We start from the raw sequence: 19,762 nt of genomic DNA on the forward strand, positions 1-19,762 counted from the left end.
AGAAAACATTTATAATTAGTCTGTAAAAGATCTTAAAAAGAAAATGTGAGATTCGGAGGCTCGAAACATAACTAGTTTGTTTTAAGCGAGTGAACTCGGTTTAGTTCGGTTTGGTTGGTTCAAGACTTGGTATGTGACCAAGTTTGGGTCCAACAAATCCATATTATAATAACGAATACGAAAATGTAAATAAAAGAACATAAACACTTAAATCTTCATACAACTTGTTTCAAAACAATTAAATAAAAAGTTAAACGTGAGTTCGGTTTCGGTTTGGTCCGGTCCTTGAATCGGTATGAGACAGAGGATGGTTACCACATACCCAATACCATTGAACTATTAAAATAAACTTAGAAATGATAATACTCAAGTCTTACATACAACATGTTAATAATAAAGTATTTAAACAAAAGTTCAGTTTTGGTTCGGCCCTTGACTCGGAATGAAACAGAGGATGGTTACCACATACCCATTGCCATAGAATTCATTAAAATGATTTGGAAACTAAAATAATTAGAAACTAAACAACATTAATAAGTTTACATAAATTAAAGTTTTTAAAAAGGACTACAATAGTCCTCCATTTAGCCTTGCCTTATAATAGCGATACACCTAAACCGACCATGGTCGGAAAAGGGAAAGCCAGGGAAACAAAGGGAATATATTTATACAAACTATAATAACAAGCTTTAATTAACAAGGATTAGTTAGAATCAAATATTAGCATTAGTTTGACCTTGAGAAGTTAAATTATCAAGAGTTTGGAAGGGAGATTGAGAGTGTTTGAGGTAAATGAGCAACCTAAAATGGATGCATTGGTCTTGGTTATATTCTTGCCTGTGTCTTTGACTCTGGTAATACACCCGTCGCAAGGTAATTTATGATTGGCGTCATCCATGTTTCCGTGCCGGTTTGGATGACACAAATTTCCTTGTGCGGGACTGATGGTGCTCCAAGAAGTTCAACGCGGATGTCCTTTCCCAAGTGGGTGAAGGCTAACGACGCAAGCTTGCTTAACGCATCCGCGGATTTGTTTTCGCTTCGCTTGATGTGCACAACTTTGCAATCGTTGAAATCGCGCATAAGGGTTTTTGCTTGTGCGAGGTACAGGGCCATTGTGTCGTTCACGGCCGTGTACGTCCCGTTTATCTGGTTGGCTACTAGCATGGAATCCACGTGGGCTTCCAAGTTTTTCACCCCCATCTAACGCGCAATTCTTAATCCGGCCAAGAATGCTTCGTACTCCGCTTCGTTATTCGTACTTGGGAAATCCAGCCGAATAGCGTAAGTGTACTATTGGCCTGCTGGGTTAGTTAGTTTCAACCCTGCGCCTGAACCTTCGTTGTTGGCTGCTCCATCAGTATAGAGTCGCCAGACATCGTTAATGTCTTGTGCTGGAGAGGGTTGAGCCTCTTCCTGGCACTCTTTTTCCCGCGAAGCGGGGACTTCTGCAATAAGGTCGGCCAAGACCTGGCCTTTTATGGCTGGTCTTGGCTTGTACTTTATCACGTATTCTCCCAACTCAATTGCCCATTTGGCTAGGCGCCCTGACAACTCGGGTTTGCCAAGAACGTTTGCAAGTTTGAAGTTGGTGAGAATGGTGATTGGGTGGCCTTGGAAATATCGTCTTAGCCTGCGTGAAGCCTGTACAAGCGCTAAGACTAATTTTTCCAGGGTGGAGTACCGGGTTTCCACGTCTGTTAAGACGCGGCTTACATAGTAGATGGGCATCTGGATGCCCTTTCCTTCTACTAGTAGGACTGCCCCGGTTGCTCTGTCTGTGGCGGAGATGTAGAGAATTAATTCCTCCCCCACTTCTGGTGCTGTGAGTGTTGGGAGTTCGACCAAGCGTGACCGAATCTCTTGAAAAGCTGCTTCCGCTTCTGGTGTCCAGCGGAAGTGCGTTTTCTTCAAACAATTTCTCAATGTTGACACGAATGGGAACGACCTATCCGCATGGTTTGCCAAAAAGCGGTTGAGTGCGACTAGTCGTCCATTCAGTGTCTGAGCCTGTTTGATGGTAGTAGGTGATTCCATTTTCATAATGGCTTCGACCTTGTCAGGGTTCGCTCTGAAGCCATCTTTGGTAACGATGACTCCTAAGAACTTCCCATCTTCCATCCCAAAGGAACACTTGCTCGGGTTGAGCTTCATGTTTATCTTTCTGAGCGTGTTGAAAGTTTCTTCGATGTCTTTCAACATTGCTTCTGGCTTGAGGCTTTTGATGACCAAGTCATCCATGTAAACTTCCAAGTTCCTCCCGATTTGGGTATGAAACTCTTTGTCCATCAGGCGTTGGTATGTGGATCCGGCATTCTTTAGTCCGAATGGCATCATTGGTAACAAAATGTGCCATCGGGCGTCCGAAATGCGGTTTTATCTTGATCGTCAACAGCCATGTGGATTTGAGGGTACCCTTTATACGCATCAAGGAAGCATTTAAGGCGAAACGGTGCTAATGAATCTACCTTAAGATCAATTTCTGGTAACGGGTAACAATCCTTGGGGCATGCTTTGTTTAGGTCTTTGAAATCTATGCACATGCGCCATTGTTTGTTGGATTTTGGTACCATGACGGGATTTGCAACCCATGTTTGATATTTACTGACGCGTACGATGCCTGCGTTAAGGAGCTCCTTGACTTGAGTTCTACACGCGTTAGCCTGCTCAGCACCCATTACGCGACGCTTTTGTATGACCGGCGCAAACGCTGGGTCACACTTGAGCTTATGCTCAGCCTTACTTCGAGGTACACCAGTCATGTCAGCTGGTGTCCACGCAGAGATGTCAGCATTTTGTTGCAACAAGAGTTTGAGTAAGGTGCGTGTGGGATTAGTGATCTTTGGGCCAATGGTAACAGCCTGATCAGGGTATTTGCCATTGAAGGCCCATTCTTCTGGCTCAGAGGTGGTTGGTTTAGCCATTTTTGGTTTGGGTTTAGATGAGACAGATGCGATGCATACCTGGGGAATGCCCGTGATCATAGCAACGCCCTCAGCTGTTGGCCATCCCATCATACCATGGACCGAAGACACCACGACATTAAATCTTGCCATCCCATCTCTCCCAAAAAGAATGTCGTATGTGTGGTGTGGCTTCCTCATTACGACGAAGTCCACGTCTTCTGTGCGGGAGTACTTCCCGTCCGTGAGAGTGACGGGAAAAGATAGGATTCCCAAGGGGGTGTTTGTGCTGCCGTCGAACCCTTCCATCGAGGCGTAAACTGTTTATAGGCGTTCTTTGTCTTCGTCGTCTAGCTTGTCGAAGAACTGCCTATACATGACCGTTGACGAAGCGCCATTATCAGCAAGGGTGCGGGAGGTGATGTAGTGCCCCAGCTGGCTTTTGATGACTATGGGGCCTTCTTTGTTAGGCCCCCCTAGCACATGCGGGAAGCGCACTTCTGCTTCCTTCCACGCACTTGGATCTGTTGTTCGTCGTTTTCTTCCTCTGACATTGTCGTGAACCATGTGAATGCTGATGTCGACGGGCTTCCGTCCATTGCCCTTGTACCGATTGTCTTTCCTCCCTCCGTTCTTGATTGACGCCACGAGGTGTGTGAGTTTCCCATCTTTGGAGAATGTTTCGACGACATCCTTCAAGGATGTGCATTCCTCAGTGGTGTGGCCTTTTGTCCCGTGGAAGTCACAGGATTTGCTCTAATCAGCGTTTTGACGCTGTCGGATTATTGGAGCCTTTGGCCATGGGAGCCTCTCGGTGGCAAATATCTCGGTGACGCTTTTGGTGAGTGGCGTCCATCTGGGATTCCGGTTTGACGACTGCGTGTTGTCCCTTCCGCCTAGGAGAGGGCGAGAGCTGGATGAGGTGTCAAAGTTTACCCTTGACTGCCAAATACCAAGCTTCCTCTTTTTGTTGTGTCGGGCGGTACAGACGTTATTTTCTCTTGTTCTCTGAGTGTAGAGGTTTGTGCTCTGGGGAAGATTTCTACCCAGTTGCTTCTCCGTTTCGGCAAAGCGTTTAGCTGCCGTCATGATGGCATCCCACGTGGATGGCATGCCGTCTTTACCTATCAACGTGCGGATGAGCTCTGGGTACTCAGCGCCCTGGATAAAAGCGGCGCGAACAAGATCTTCGCTAATAGTGCCCAGACTTAGCTTCTTTGAGTTGAAGCGAGTGATGAAGTTTAGCAAAGATTCGTCTTCTTCTCGGATGCAGTTGAGGATCGTCCATTGCTCTTCAGTATATTTTCTTTGTTGACTGAAGTGCTGACTGAACTTGTGCTGGAAGTCTGCCCAATCGTAGATGTGGTGGACCGGTAGACGATCAAACCACGCTCTGGCTGCCCCGACGAGCGTCATTTGGAACATGTAACACCATGTGGGTTCCGTCCAATTACTGACGGTTGCCCCCGCTATAAATCTGTTCAAGTGATCGTCCGGGTCAGATATGCCATCGTAAGTGCCTATGTTGGACATCTGTTTGGCACTCTTTGGAGCGATTGCTTCCGCAATGTCCCTTGCAAATTTGGACGTTCCCGCATTCGCAACAGTTCGTCTGAAAGTTTTGGAGAAGTCACGTGGGTTTCCCCCCGTGTTCTTTGGTTTGAAGGTTTCCTCGAAATTTCTTCTCGAGTGGAAGTCTGCTTCTCTACGCTTCCCTTTCGCCTTATGACGAGGGTTTGCGTCACTGTCAGATTCTTCCCAATCTTCATCATCCACATACTCGCAATCATTGCTCATGTTGAGCTGTTGTCGAGTGCTTCCGAATTCATCATTGGCCTGTTGGAGTGAACGTAAACGTTCGTCCAACTCGGCTTGGAATTCTTTCTGACGTGCTTCCGCCTAAGCTTTAACTTGTTCTGGTGTTTGTCGCGGAAGTCTCGTCCGTTGTTTCCCCAACTGGGTATCAACGAATCCCAGGGGAGGATTGTTTACTGCACTTGCCCCGGCTTGGGTAACCGGGGTAGTGTTCGTAACAATCGTGTATTCACCGGTGTTACCCCCAGTAGCTGGGGTTGTGGTTACCGGAGTTTCTTGGTTACCCGGTGGCTTTGGCATCGGAGTAACCTTAACCATCTTTCCAGAAGTTTGAAAAAACTGAGAAAAAGATGAATAAGTTCTAGCTTAATGCACGGATGGCGCCAATGAAGAAACACTAAGTGACCCCGACAGATTAAGGATAATCTTAGGGTTAAGTAGATGTTTCCCACGAGGGTTAGGTCCGGCAAAGATGGTTATTCTTCTCAACATGCAAAACAGACACCGTAAGCTCGTCACTGAGAAGGGGGGGGGGGTTCCTCCTTGTGACCACCCTCCGGCGTGAGAATCAGACTAGGTTTCTCTGAATATAAGTGTATATAGAGAGAAATAGCTAGAGAGAAGATGATCATACCGTTCCAAGGTGTTGGAGTATTTATAGCCGAAGATAGGTTTCCAAGCAGGTACGGCCAGCTGTATATAATATTCCTTTTCCACCAACTATGGGCTACGTTCGTGCCACGATGGGAGTTGGTGGGTAGGCAACGGCTGATAGTGACATTTTGTACTGGAGCGTGCTCCTCCTCGTACTATTGTCAGTGAGCTGTCACCCTGTGATTGGTTCATGGGTTGCTTTTGTCAGATCTTGTCCATTTGTCCATACCTTGGTAGGTATAGTACAAAAGATCTTCTAGAAGCGTACGGACTGGCTCTTTTGGGCGGGAATATTCCCGCCTTGCTCATTCCTTCTTCAGGTGACATTGCTGAAGTATAAGAGTTAGTGCCTTATGCGTGTAGCCTTACTGTTAGTGCGGGTAGCCTTCCTTCTTGGCTTGTACCCACAGCTGCGAGAACAGGCAGGGTATTGTACCAAGGGAGGCTTTCCTGCTGGGACCTCAGTCTTACTAAGTGTAAGGTCTTCATCTCTCTGAGCATGGTGGGTCCTGCGGATCCAGTTGGTCTTTGCGCAGACGTACCTCTTCAAGGTGAATCTTGCGGGTCCAACTGGGCTTTGCGGGGACCTACTTCTTCAGGGTTGCTAAATGTTTTGACAAATTCGGTGTCAACCTTGGAAATTTTGGTACAAATTTAACACTGTGTTTCTTTTGTCAAATTTCTTTTTTCTTCATTCAAATTGTTCAATCTTTTGAGTTTATTTCTTGCAGCTAATCGATGTGCCCAACTTGAACAGTTGGTGTATACTCATGATGATGATTATCAATAGGAACTTGAGCATATAGAGAAGGTACATTTCACACTCTAGATTTATTTTTGCTTAGTTATCTACTTGAAAGTTTATAGATTTTATTATACATGTGCTTTCTGCTACTACAGGTTTTTGTCCCATTGGTTGAAAAATGCAAGAAATATGAAAGGGCGATGCATATTGGAACCAATCATGGTAGTATTTCAGGTCATTTCATGAGCTACTATTGTTATTCTCCTAGGGGAATGGTAAGCAGCTTCCTTGCATAGTTTAAGTTTGTCTTAATTTTCCATAAATTGTCACTTACACCACACAAACTTTGATTTAATTTCACAAGTTGAATATGCATTTGAGTTTTAAAGAATTTGTTGAAAACTAAAGTTCCATAATTTTGTATTTTCAATGAAAGCTAGCAATCCAATAATAATCGTTCAAACATATTAGCTGTAATGCATGCTTAGGTTTGGGACTATCCTTTACATTTGGGAGCCACTGAAGCCGGTGAGGGTGAAGATGGTCGTATGAAATATGCAATTGGTATTGGGACACTTCTTCAGGTTAGATTATGATTAAATGTGGAAACAAGTTTCAAACTTTCAATGGTTTATTTTGATGTTTAGATGTTTTGTATTGATACACGTAGCACTTTGTTGTGTTAAATACTGGTTGGTTGGTTTTAAAGGCTTTTATGTTAAGCGATTTGGTGTTTTAGCTTTTCATTACATGAGTTTTTTTTTAATTAGCTCTTGTAATTGTTATATTTGTTTTTGTTAATGTATTTCTATGATTTTCACCTTCGACTTAAACAAACTACATTCAATTACAAACTATAAACAAACTACTACTTTTTTAGAGTTGAGGTAATCTCTCATTTCTTTCTTCTCGTGATATAAATCATCAAGCATACTACAACTTGAAAATTTATGTATTAAATTTTCTTTTTTCAACCCGTGTGTCACACGGGCATATAACCTAGTATTAAATATATTTCTCTTTCTTATTAATAATTTTAATTTTATTTAATAATTCTTTCCTAATTTAATAATTTAATACCAACATAAATATATTATTTTGTTTTATATAAATATATTGTATTAGTATAGGTTTTTATAATTAACTAATTTTAACGTTGATTTTGAATAATGATTTCAAATATTAAGGTTTTAAATATACTATATTAGTTAATTAATATTGAGGTTTTATAAGAAATGATATTACTAGATGAAGAGACAAAATTAATTTAAAACTTAAATTTCAATAAACTTGAACTTATTAAATACATATGATATTTACTAAATTACATGTTTTTTCTTCTTTCAAACCCATAAAAAACAAATTCACTATTGATGTATATGTTTATGTTAATTTATAACTGGTTAAAGTATCAAGCATGGTTCAGGTTAAAACATGTTATGATTATAATGAGTTTCAGTCCAATGGTGGGTTTAAAAAAAGAGACATTTACAACTTCTTTTTTTAATTGACTATTTAATCAACCCATCATTTATGTTAAGTATATCATCTTAAAAATCCACATAAATATATAAACACTAGACTACATGTTTTGGTTTTTCAGAAGGATAAATCAACTTCTTAGCTTAAAAATGCAAATGTTAGACATTAACACACTGTTAATCAGATGATAAATTGACTTTGTATATCCTTCTATTATTAAAGATTTCAAATATATAGATTTCTTTAGTGAACAAGATATACTTGCACCAAAAAATGATGTCGTTCAAGAAATTAGCAAATGTTTATCATCCATGTTTTAAATGGCTTTAAAATCTAAGATTGTCAAGTCATAGGTTAGTTCTGAAAGACGATGTTGAGGCGTAAATACATGGGAAAATAAAATACAATATGATAACCGTGTTAGAGAAGCGAAAATCATATCCGAAAATAATACTGGAACTAACACTTTTATTCTTAAAAAGAAAATTTCTATAAAATGATTAATTTCAAAGAACGAAATTTTAATTTATTTTTGTTTTGCATTTAAGATTAACAAAAGCTAAAGTCAGTCACTATAGATGGTTGGTTTGTTTATTAAACAAATTATTTTAACTCGTGGCCAGTTATGCGTTACATTATCAAAAGTTAAAAGCACAAACAATGTGAAACTACTAAGTTTTGATATAGGAAGTAAAGTTACAAACAAAACTATAAATATTGTGTACAAAGAAATATTTAGAGATTAATAAATTTCCTAACAACTTTTTATTTTCACATTGTGTAATGTGTAATTTATTTTACCGTATAAAGTCTTTTTAAATCTGTTGAACATTTGTATTTGACATTATGCTATTATTTAAATAAATTTATTTATTTTAACCCGTGTACTACACGGGTAACAAACCTAGTTTTTCATTATAAAGAAAAACGTATTGTATTTATCAATTTGTAGTTTCAAATGATTATACACGACATGAACACTTAGGCGATCTTAATCTATGTTTTTCTAAACCTTAGTTTAAACTTATAGATATGTAACCTAAATCAAAGGTTACAAATGAGGTGAATGAACTTATCTCAATTTAAGGGGTGTTTGGGTGAGCTTATAATTTTACTTTTTTGCTTATTTGCATTTTAAAAAGTAAAAACAAATTTTGAAAATATCTATTTAGAGTAACATTTTTTGCTTTTTAACAAACAAATAACAAATAAACAAGTTTTAGAAGCTCACCCAAACACTCCTTAAGTTTTATTTTTCTCCACAGTTGATATAAAAAAGATATTAACATCACATCTTTATTTTTTGAATGATGACTTTCTTGCAATTATGCTACCGTGCTTTTTAAATTTGCAGAGCTCTGTTGCCTCACTTTGTCTGACCATACTATATAGTCTTAACCGGGCCTACGCTGGTTTTAGATTTTGGCTTGGGCGTCCCCATAGGAAAGCATACCGCTGGCTGCAACTTGACAGTCGTTGTGCCACCACAAGAGCATAACTCTCCGTCGTAACACACAGTGGGACTAAAACCCAGGTGAGCTCCGAAGTTTAAGCTAACAACCTTTACAAAAGGCCTAGCTCAAGTCATCCATTATCAATATCCATTCAAAATGACACGAGTGAGAATCAAACACTTATACCACAAGTGGGCATAATATCCCATCTATTAAAGCCTTGATGATTAAACTCAAAAGTTTTCTTTACGATGGAATTTTACATTAACATAAAATTAAATTAAATTAAATAAATAAATATATTTGAATTGGTTCAAAAAGATAACAGAGCCAAATTAAACCTAGGTAATAGTCGGAGGAGTCAAATGCAACATTTATTTGTATATAAACAACAATGTACCATTAACCTGAAACAACTCAAAGCGGCGGCGGCCTCAAAATATGCCCTAGCTTCGAACTTCTTATGTTTTGTTTGTTCTGTTTTTCACAATATTTGAAGTATGTTTTGTTGGTAATTTGATGCTGTCGTTGCGATGATGATACTTTCATATGAGTATTTTTTGAGAGTTTAAAAGCTCTGTGAAACGTCGACTTATTGTCGATCTGAGCGGTTACCTGAGCAACAACAATATAGTCTGTATTGTTAAAAGCTATTTGAAACATATTTTGTTATTGAATTGAATTGGTTGCTATGATGAATAATAATAAAATGAGTTACTTTTTGAGAGATTTACTGCTCTGTGAAACATCGACATTCATGTCGATCTGAGCGGTTACCTGAGCAACCGTGGTTTAATTGATCTTTTAATTTCGGTTCTTGCGTTTTCTGATTTATCTTGTTCAATTGGTTGTTCAAAAATATATAATTGCTGAATATTAATTTTGATTAGTATAAACAAAATAGTTGGAACCAACTTAATAATCAACTGTTTTATTAAAAACTCAAATTTACCTAACAATGGGGGTGGTGTGGTGGCTCACAAGCCGGAGACGAGCCACTCACTCACTAAAAAAGCTCCCTGTTACATAATTACAATAACGTTGTGTTTGGGATTCCTTATTTAAGTCTATAACGGTGTGTTTGGGATTCCTTATTTAAGTCTAAAAGGTTTTTTTGTGTAAAGGAATTATTAACTTATGATTTTTTAAAAAGGAATTTGTAAAAAAGTGTTTGGATTAGGTTACGTAATAAGTAGTTTTTTAAAAAGTATCTGGTTTAGCTTATTCATGCAAAATGATAAAAAAAAAACCTTATTTTATAAATCAATAAGTTGTTTTTTAAAAAGTGTTTGGGATTGCTTAGTTGTGAAGTGAGGATATAAGTGTTTAATGGGAATATCAAACCCCTTAAGGCCTTATGGTTTGTCAAACACCTTTTACACCTTATTAACTTCTCAAAAAGTTTATAAGTTATATGTTATGAAAATAAGGAATTCCAAACATCCCCTAAGATAAATTTACACTAGTTTGGCCAATCAATAAATTGTGTTTTGAATCTATGGTTGTACCAAAGAAAACCGAACTTTTTTATTTCCTTGATTGTTTTTTAGGGGTGTTTTGGCCTAGTTTTTTTTAACCAAATTTATAGCTTTTTTTAGGTTTTTTTTTTCTAAAATAAGTTTAATTTGATGTTTGGTTTATCTTTTTAATATTATTAGCTTATATAGGCTAATTTAAAAAAGCTTGTTTAAAGATGGTTTTTAGCTTATTTATTTAAGGATATAAACATAACTAAAAAAATAAAAGCTAGGCTAAACACCTTGCGTAGATTTTTTTTTTTTCATTTCACGGTTTCTATAAGCTTCAGCAAACCATGATCACCGATCACCAGACCATGAAACACTTCCTTTTCTGTCCCTTAATCCCACTCGACTGAATTTAGTTTGTGAAGTGGATAAGTTTTATTGTATATTAATTAATCAGGCCCATTTTTTTTTTTGCTGAGGGACAAATGCACGGGGTGTTTTTGGTTTAATTGGCTTGTGAGAATGTAGGATGTGTCACGATTTTATTAATAAATATTAATAAAACAAATAAATAACCATTTTATATAATTGAGAAATTGTAGTACATATAACGTATATAAATATAAACGAGAAAAATACGAATTATAACATATACACAAATTTTGATTCATAATGAGGACCCTAACTTATACTCCAATAGCCAATTCTTGAGCATCCTTCAACGAGTTAAAGTTGAACCGGAGTCGCATTGGACTGGGACTGCGCTCACATCGTCTAGCTTTTCTTGACCGAGACCTGAGTGTCACCTTTGAGTCATGTCTTCCTTCATTCGGTGAACCCTGTCTTGATCACATGAAGCCATTCGTACCTTCTTAGCTGCAAGACTGAACAAACTTTGGTTCCTGGTTGTGGCAGAGGATTTCTGTTAAACAGCCGAACTGTATATGTAACGACAGATGGGATTAAGATCGAGAGAGAGAGTTGGAGCTGAGGACACATATCATCGGTAGGGAGTCATTTAGTTTCGTGTGCATGGTAACGAGCTGGTTAGGATGTGTGTGCATTCGGGTCATGATTGATCTAGGTGAGTCGGTGTGTCAAAAATGCTCACCGGACCTTTCTTTATACAGTTGGTTAGGTGATAAGTTACCATGACACGTGTCATCTCGTGGAACACACTTCACCAAGAGATGACACCTAACCGATGACTCATCGCATGTACACGACGCATGGCAGGACACTAGCTTAGATCATGACACATGTCTCATGACCCAGTCCGACCATCCAAAAATACTAAGGCAGCTCTCAAGCGTTCTACCAATATGGGACAAACCCATTTCCTTTTTACCAATATTCAAGTTCTCAACTACACACTTTATAATATCGGTATCGCATTCATCTCTACTCTTTGACATATTAATAATTTATTTTTTAGTAAAAAATACTAATAAATATTATTTGTCCAAAAATTTCCAACAATCCACCACATGAATGGAGATCGATCTGTACACTCACGTGTCAAATATAGTTACAACGGTTGAGCGTTGCGGGACAGGTAGCGTTAGCCTTGAACCTTCCTTTGTGAAACATACTTATTCTCCTAGCCTTTGGTAGACGCGATGACCTTGAACCAATCCTCTTTTGATGTAGACGTTATTACACTTTACACAACACTCTTTATGGTCTGGTTAACCCCTCATTGTCATGTCCGTTCTGGTCATGGAACACTAGTCTGATTCCGCGAGAGCTCTAGTATTTGCGCCCCCTTCAAATCCATTCGAAGCGACCTCACTTCTCTCTCACATACTTGATTTGATACTCAAATCATTATGGTTACCATGCTCATAAATCATTAACCATAACGTGGTTGATTTGACTTTCAAATCATTAAAAGCATAATGGTTATCATGATCTCCATATCATTAACCATATGTTATGCTTAGCCTCCCCTTTGTCATTGATTGTCTTAGGAATGGACAAGGATGTTTTTTAAACACCCTTTGTTGTTTAGGAGGATATAGATATTAACTTATGTGTCCACTAATACACAAGCTATGCCCCCACAGTGACCACCCTTAATTCATGCAGTTAGGTTGTCCTATTAGATCATGAGATCTCCAATCTCATAGGTTAGGTTTTCCTTTGCACTTACTTTATTCATGGGATTTAGTCTCATTACACAACTCCATCTTTCATCAACCCTCAGGTTGTTGGATCTAAAATCATTATCTATAACTTCGCCAAGTCAATACTAGATAATTGCGCAATTAAGATGAGTTGTTAATGATGTGTTCTTAACTTCCAAGTTAATATTGCTTATTAATATCTTCTAAGACCATAACCTCTAGATTCACTATGAATCTTGTTATAACGAATGCCTTTTGAAGTTCTCATTTTTAGGTGAACACATCTTCATTATGCCAATATCATACATCTAGCTAGATTTTGATTTCAACTAATTGGCATTCGAGTCTAATCACCAAATTAGCTCGTTATGACCATTGTGTACTCCACCAGGTCACATGTTTGCAATAATCCATATTACCAAACATTCCAAGTTCAAATAAAAGACACCACCACATTGAAGTGTTATTGTATAACATCATTTTAATGATGGTATAAAGATAATCTCTTTCTTTCAATTATCATGGTAAGCTCGTTCTTTTCTTTTATCCAACTTACTAACGGGATAAAGAAAAAGCTTTTCCTTTCTACACAAGTTTGAGATATCATCTCAATGGTATCTTCTCAATAACCATTTTAATCTCGATTACCATCCCCCACATTTCTTGCATTTTGACATTGTTTGTTTAAGTTTACTTATGACCATACATCGATACTCAGGATTTTAACAATGCCACACCATTGTATCACTGAATTCATCGATAATACAAATAAAGCAACGCATGCCTTGTCATAAGTTTCGACCACTTTCTAGTGTTTAAGCTAATCCTTTTCATACGATAATTAACAAGCCATCACAAACTTAGTCGCATCTAGGAGAACTTGGAAAGTTGGGATCTACTTAAGATCCTTAAGAATTACATTATTACCTTAGATTAAATGAAATCCCTCTTTAACTTGCCTATACACAAACTCAGTCTTGTATATGTTTTGATTGTTTCACGTTAATTAGTCTTCATCAAGCACCATAATTAACAAGTAGTAGTCTAGCATGCTTAGACTACAATACTTAGGCCTGTGAACTGAAGATGCATCATTCTGATTCTTCGCAGTCTTCCTAACATTCATTTCTTAGCTTAGACAATTTCATTTACCGTTCCTAAACCTCACTTTTAGAACGTCTCAACACCAAAGTGAATCTCATTTGCTAAGGTTATAACTCGTTTTCCTTTAACCTCCAAGGCCTTAACCATTGTCTCGTATATGCTTAAACATAAGTCTATATTTCAAGTCACTTTGATGAACATATTTATCATAACAAGATAAATGGTACTCATCTACAATCACTATTATGATCAACATGGAATCACTTAGATTGACATTCAACGGTATGGCGATTACATATGCTTAAAATTGGAACAAATCCTCCACCATAGTTCAAACAAATATTAATAGTGATAGAAGTACCAACAAGTTCATCACTATTGTAATTCTCTTATAACAAATACCACAAAATTTATAATAGTAATTTACAATAATAACATATATTCCTTTCATATGTTTACAATAATCGAAATGCACTTGTACATTTTCATGTTGATGCACTCAACATTGAATGGCGTATATCGCTCTTGTGTATTCATCTTAATATACTCCCACGTTTGCACTTGGCGTAATTAGATATTTGATGTTTTGTCACAGACTTATTGTCAATGGAACAACTCTCAAGTTGTTTATTGTGCAAATGTATTTTTGCACTATCCATTAAACGAAATATACAAAATTACATTTTGTAAGTCACAATACACATTAATTAATTTCATTGTAAAATTGCACGTGTTATCCAAAGATATTGAACACATAATAATACAACCGAAAACACAACAAAATGTATACAAGTCTTTTTAACAACAATTCAAATAGATAAATTGAAACATATAGACATCAATTCTCAAAGTGTTATTATCTTCAACACTTTTATCGTTTGATTAAGATTAGGGGTGGCAATTGTGACATTCGTCATCTTCGGTTTAATTCGTATTTGTTTTTGTACGGTAAACCCGACCCATTTTATCTTTTGGATTCTTTGATATTAATAAAAATTGTGGTTTTTATGTTACAAATTTGTGTCACACTTGTTGGATCGCGAAACGCCCTTTTCGGTACCTTTAAACACCCTTTGCTAACACGAACTTCAGGGACCAAACTCGACAAATAACCAAAGCTGAAAACCAACCCCGCTCCCCATGGGCGCTGCGCCACGCGGCCATGAGGGCTAGGGTGGTCGCGCGACGCCTACATATGTCTGCGGACCCACCAGCTCGTTTTTGTTTGCATTATACCTTGTTTGACCTTCTAAACCAATAAAAATGCATGAAATCTCTTGAAAGTAACATTATGAATAAACCCTTACTTTTTCGCTGTAAATTACTGAACTATCAACTTGTTGATGACATAGTTTACAGGCGTAATTTTCTTGGCCCACTCCTCAGATGCGTTGATGACCAAGATGCCGACTACCTCATAAGGGAAGTACACGAAGGCATCTGTGGAGTACACGCAGGTCCACGCGCAGTTGTAGCTAAGCTAAACAACGCGGGATACTTTTGGCCGGGGATGCACACGGATGCGCTGGCCTACATCAGAAAATGTAGGTCCTGCCAGCTCTACGCACCCAACACGCATCGCCCGAAGAACCAACTTGTTCCAGTCACTTCTTCATGGCCATTCCAGAAGTGGGCCATCGATGTGACAGGCCCATTTCCCACAGCAGCAGGGAACGTTCAGTTCCTAGTGGTAGTCATCGACTACTTCACCAAGTGGATAGAAGCAAAACCCCTAGCCCAAACAACCGCAAAACATAGCAAAAAATTTATTTGGGAATTTATTATTTGTCGTTTTGGACTTCCACAGAATTTGGTGGGCGATAACGGCACCAACTTTGCTGACCAGAAGCTACAAAAGTGGCTGAAAGAGCTTCAAATCACCCACACCTTTACCTCAGTGGCACACCCGCAGGGTAATGGTGAGGTGGAAAGAGCAAACAAGAGCATCGTCGACGGTATAAAGAAAAGACTCTTGGAACATAGATCCGGCTGAGTGGACGAAGTTCCATATGTCCTTTGGGCAAACAGAACGCTGAAAAAAGCAAGCACGGGCGAAACCCCGTTTAGCCTCACCTATGGCACTGAAGCTATGGTTCCAATCGAGATTGGTCTACCCTCACCAAGAGTCATAACTCAACCAGAAGACAATGATGCGGAAAGACGGTTAGACCTTATGCTAACCGAAGAGCGCAGAGACTTAGCCGCAGCGCGTGAAGAGAACTACAAGCGACAAATGCAAAAGTACTACAACACGCGGGTGAAACTCTGCAACTTCAATGTCGGAGACTACATACTGCGTAACAACGAGGCTTCAAACCAGGAACGCCCAGGAAAGCTGGCCCCGGTCTGGGAAGGGCCATACATTATTAAAGAAGTTCTGGGAAAGGGCGCATACCGGCTCGAAAGGCTCGATGGCACCCCCATCCCAAGAACATGGAATGGAGCTCAATTACGCAGATGCTACATGTAGATCAATTCCAAACTTGTAACGAACAGGCCTAGAGCCACTTCTAATGGAAATGATTCTCCTTATCACATTAATGTTGATAGCCTTACCTTTATACTTATGAACTGACCACACTGATATGCCGGTATTCACCGCATAAATAAGTGAGGGAGGAAGTAAGTCGTTGCGTGTGGAAAGCGGCACAACCCGCATAAACACAAAAACAGTAAAAATTTCTAAGGGGAAAATGAGGAAAACCTTCGCACAGGTCAGATATAGATGAAGTTTGGTCATCTTACTAAGTGAAAGTGAAGGTCCTACCCGCACAATCATGATAGAGGAAACATAACATTAACCTATTATCTGACACGCGTCGAAAGGATAACTTATTCAAAACACTTAGAAAATTGCTAAGTTAAACTAAAATATGCATGAGCAAATCATATAATGTTTACAAGGCAAGGCATTAACAAAACATTTATATTCATGATAAAAGCTGTTCAAACATTACAAAATGTCTAAGTATCTACCCGCCTACAAAAAGTGCAAATCTATCCTAACAACTTGGAGGATTCTGAAGATTCAGGCTTCGGGACCACTTCCTCCAAACCCACTTGAACCCGCACCATCAGTAGGCTGCAGCGGTTCGAGGAAAGCTTTGAGAACAGCTAGCCCGTCATCAGCAGCAGCAACTTCATTAACCTTTTCCATGACCGGATGAGAGAAAACAACATACTGGTTCACAGCTTGGTCATAGGCAGCCTCAGTGTCAACATCGTGTAGAGGAAATTTGGAAGGCGAGATGCCTTTCTCTGCAAATCCTAGACCAAGTAAGAAACCAGCTTTCTCTCCATCCTCATGAGAAGCGTTGAGGGCTGCGCTCATGGCATCATCATAGGATGTGTTCGCGAAAATCTGATGCACAACCTACTAAAAAAAATAAATAAAAAACTTTTCTAAGTATAGAAAGCAAAAAGCAAGGAATAATTGAGTTATGCATACCTGCGGCAACGCTTCTCGCAGAAGCCAATCCTTATGAGACAGAGCCTCTTGAAGGGTAGCTTGAGCTTGATCGCGTGCGCGTTCGGCTTCATTCTTGTTTAGGTTGGTAAGCAACACTTCCTTAGCAGCAGCCTCCTCAACGCTTTTAAGTTTGCGCTCAGTGCGATCAAGCACACCCTTCTGATCCAAGAGCTCCTGTAACTTCTTGGCGTCCTCCAAAGCCAAAGCATCATGTGCCTGCTGAAGCTTCTCCAGTTTAGCTTTCAGTTCTTCATTCTCAGTGCGTAGAGGCTCAGCAACAGCTTCAGCTTTGGTGGCCCTTTCAGTCGCATTACGCGCAGTTTCCTTAGCCAACCTAAGTTGTTCATTAACAACTTGAGTAGCCTTGGAACGGGTCTCATGCCTAGCTTGCATTTCGGCCTCAAGATCCTTGAAGGCCTTTTCTCTCTCAACAGCGGTGGCAGCAAGCTTCTTATTTTCCTCCCTCAGCGATCGCACCTGAGCCCCCTCTAAGCTACGCGCAGTCCTTAACTTATCGTTTTCACGACAAAGTAATTCGACTCGCGGCTGCATCCGGGCGAGGAGAATTCGGAGCTCGGTGGACAACCTACCTTCCTGGTAGCTAACCATTACCTCCCCCAATGCACCACTTGGAGCGGCATGGCGCGCCCAATCGACGCAGTCTGCAGCCGTCCTTAGAGTTGTTCCTCGGCGGATATTCCACCTTGGAGCATACACCTCATTGGAATCCGAAACTGCAACAACAAAAAACAGTTAAGAAAAAATGACTAAGGATGGATAACAGGCTAAAGTAATCCCACGCACCTGTAGGGTCGATAACAGGCCGATAGCCGCTAAACCCATCACCCGAACCTAAAGGATATCCATCCAAGAGGTCAAGGAGATGGGAAGGAGGCAAAGATCGGACCCCCTCATCAACAGAGGTAAGTCTAGCGGTCCCAACTCCAAACATACCTGAAGAACTGGCCAAGGACGAGGTAGTCGTTGACGCCGAACGTGACACTGTAGAAGCCACTGAGGTAGAGACCATCGAAAATGAACTCATTTGAGATGAACTCATAACCGTGGTAGCCGCTGCAGATGAGCTCACAGAAAAAGTCACCGCCGGTCCGGTGAATGATGTAGTAAATATGGCACTGACGGCCGGCGAAGAAGTTGAACTGCTCGACGCAGCAACGAAAGTGGACGCCATCGTCGGCACAGCAGCCTTGACAGACGACGTCATAACCGGAACAGTTGCTTCAACAGTATAAGCAACTGAACCAATACCAGAAACAGGCGCAGCCACCTGGGTCATCGCCTTGGATAGGTTGACCAAACCTATCGTCGTGGGTCCTGAACTAGCTCCTCCCGCACCACTTTCTTCAAAAGCAGATAAGTCCACTCCTACATAAAGAACAAAGATATAAAAAACAAATGCGGAAGAAAATGCGGAAAAGGTACACAAAAAGTATACTTACTGGTTTTCTTGATCTTGAAAACCCTGACAGGCAAAGATGGACCCGATGAAACTGGCCTCTTCACGCCAGTTACCTTCGCAACGCTTGGCGGCTCGGAAGTGACAGTCTCAACCTCTGAGACAATGGTCTCGTCACCACCACGAAGGTTCCCCGCCGCCTCCTCACTTTCAGTCTCGGAATCAGACTGATTCCCCAGGTCAACGAAGGTAGCAACCTTCGTTTTGCCCTTCACGCCAGCCGCCTTCTTTTTCCTCACAATAAAAGGCCCATCTGCGGATCTCTCATCAGAAGATGACAAGATCAGAGGAATTCCAGCAGAAGTTTGAGCATGAAGAGGACGAGGATTAAAGAACTCCTTACCTGGCCGAGCGGCGCTTAAAATGTCATGGCCTGGCGGATAGACCTCTACGAATCTATCCGCAGTCTTCTCCAAAATGGGCAACTCGTTCTCATCAAGATCACGAGTGCCCAACCGCGCGGGACCACCAGTCTCCCGCGGGTGCAAGAGCTACTGTAAGTTGTTCCCTTCTGAAATATAAACGATAAAAATGTTAGAAGGAAAACCCTAAACCAACACAAAAGACGGGGCGTACCAAAAGGAAGATAGTTCAAACCGTATTCAAGAACGATGGGTATTTGCGGCGTTCCAGACCCGGCGTCCTTCCACACGCGACTCATCCCAAGCATGACCATCCCAGACTCCGCGAAGCGATATACAGGAGTCTGAATTTGGGAAATCCTGGTGAACCATTCCGTCTCCTGGTAATTGGAAGCCGGAAGGTTAGGGAGTGCCCTCCCATTCTTGAACGTCATCGCGATGGGAACGACATGAGCGGAAATGAAGAAAAACTCGCGCTTCCAAGAACGAAGACTACGCTCAGTAGCACAGATCTTCAAACCCTTGATCCGAGTGACAAGGGTATACCAACCCTGGACGCACCTCCAGGTATAGAAGGTCATCAGGCGGTCGACTCGAGGCTCGATATCCAAAATACGGCACACCCATTCGAAATGGCGAACTTTAGCAATTGCCATTGGGTGCACCTCCGTCAAATGAACACCGTGTTTCTCCAAAACACGGTAT

The 19,762-nt window shown here is 40.2% G+C and overlaps 1 long non-coding RNA gene and 2 other non-coding genes across 3 annotated transcripts; all 3 read left to right on the plus strand.

Annotated features, from left to right (window-relative positions):
- The first annotated feature begins 6,033 nt into the window (after positions 1-6,033).
- LOC143556779 (uncharacterized) lies at positions 6,034-6,717 on the plus strand. Its single transcript, XR_013139441.1, has 3 exons — positions 6,034-6,183; positions 6,273-6,392; positions 6,589-6,717. It is a non-coding gene; the product is annotated as an uncharacterized LOC143556779 (long non-coding RNA).
- A 2,864-nt stretch (positions 6,718-9,581) lies between these two features.
- On the plus strand, positions 9,582-9,676 carry LOC143556783 (small nucleolar RNA snoR128). The gene has a single exon (XR_013139443.1). It is a non-coding gene; the product is annotated as a small nucleolar RNA snoR128 (small nucleolar RNA).
- A 63-nt stretch (positions 9,677-9,739) lies between these two features.
- Positions 9,740-9,838, plus strand: LOC143556784 (small nucleolar RNA snoR128). The gene has a single exon (XR_013139444.1). It is a non-coding gene; the product is annotated as a small nucleolar RNA snoR128 (small nucleolar RNA).
- Positions 9,839-19,762: the final 9,924 nt, after the last annotated feature.

Source organism: Bidens hawaiensis, unplaced genomic scaffold (assembly GCF_021521415.1).
Source record: "Bidens hawaiensis isolate Kalapana, Puna unplaced genomic scaffold, B.hawaiensis_p1.1 tig00018742_1, whole genome shotgun sequence".
NCBI classification, from domain to species: Eukaryota; Viridiplantae; Streptophyta; class Magnoliopsida; order Asterales; family Asteraceae; genus Bidens; species Bidens hawaiensis.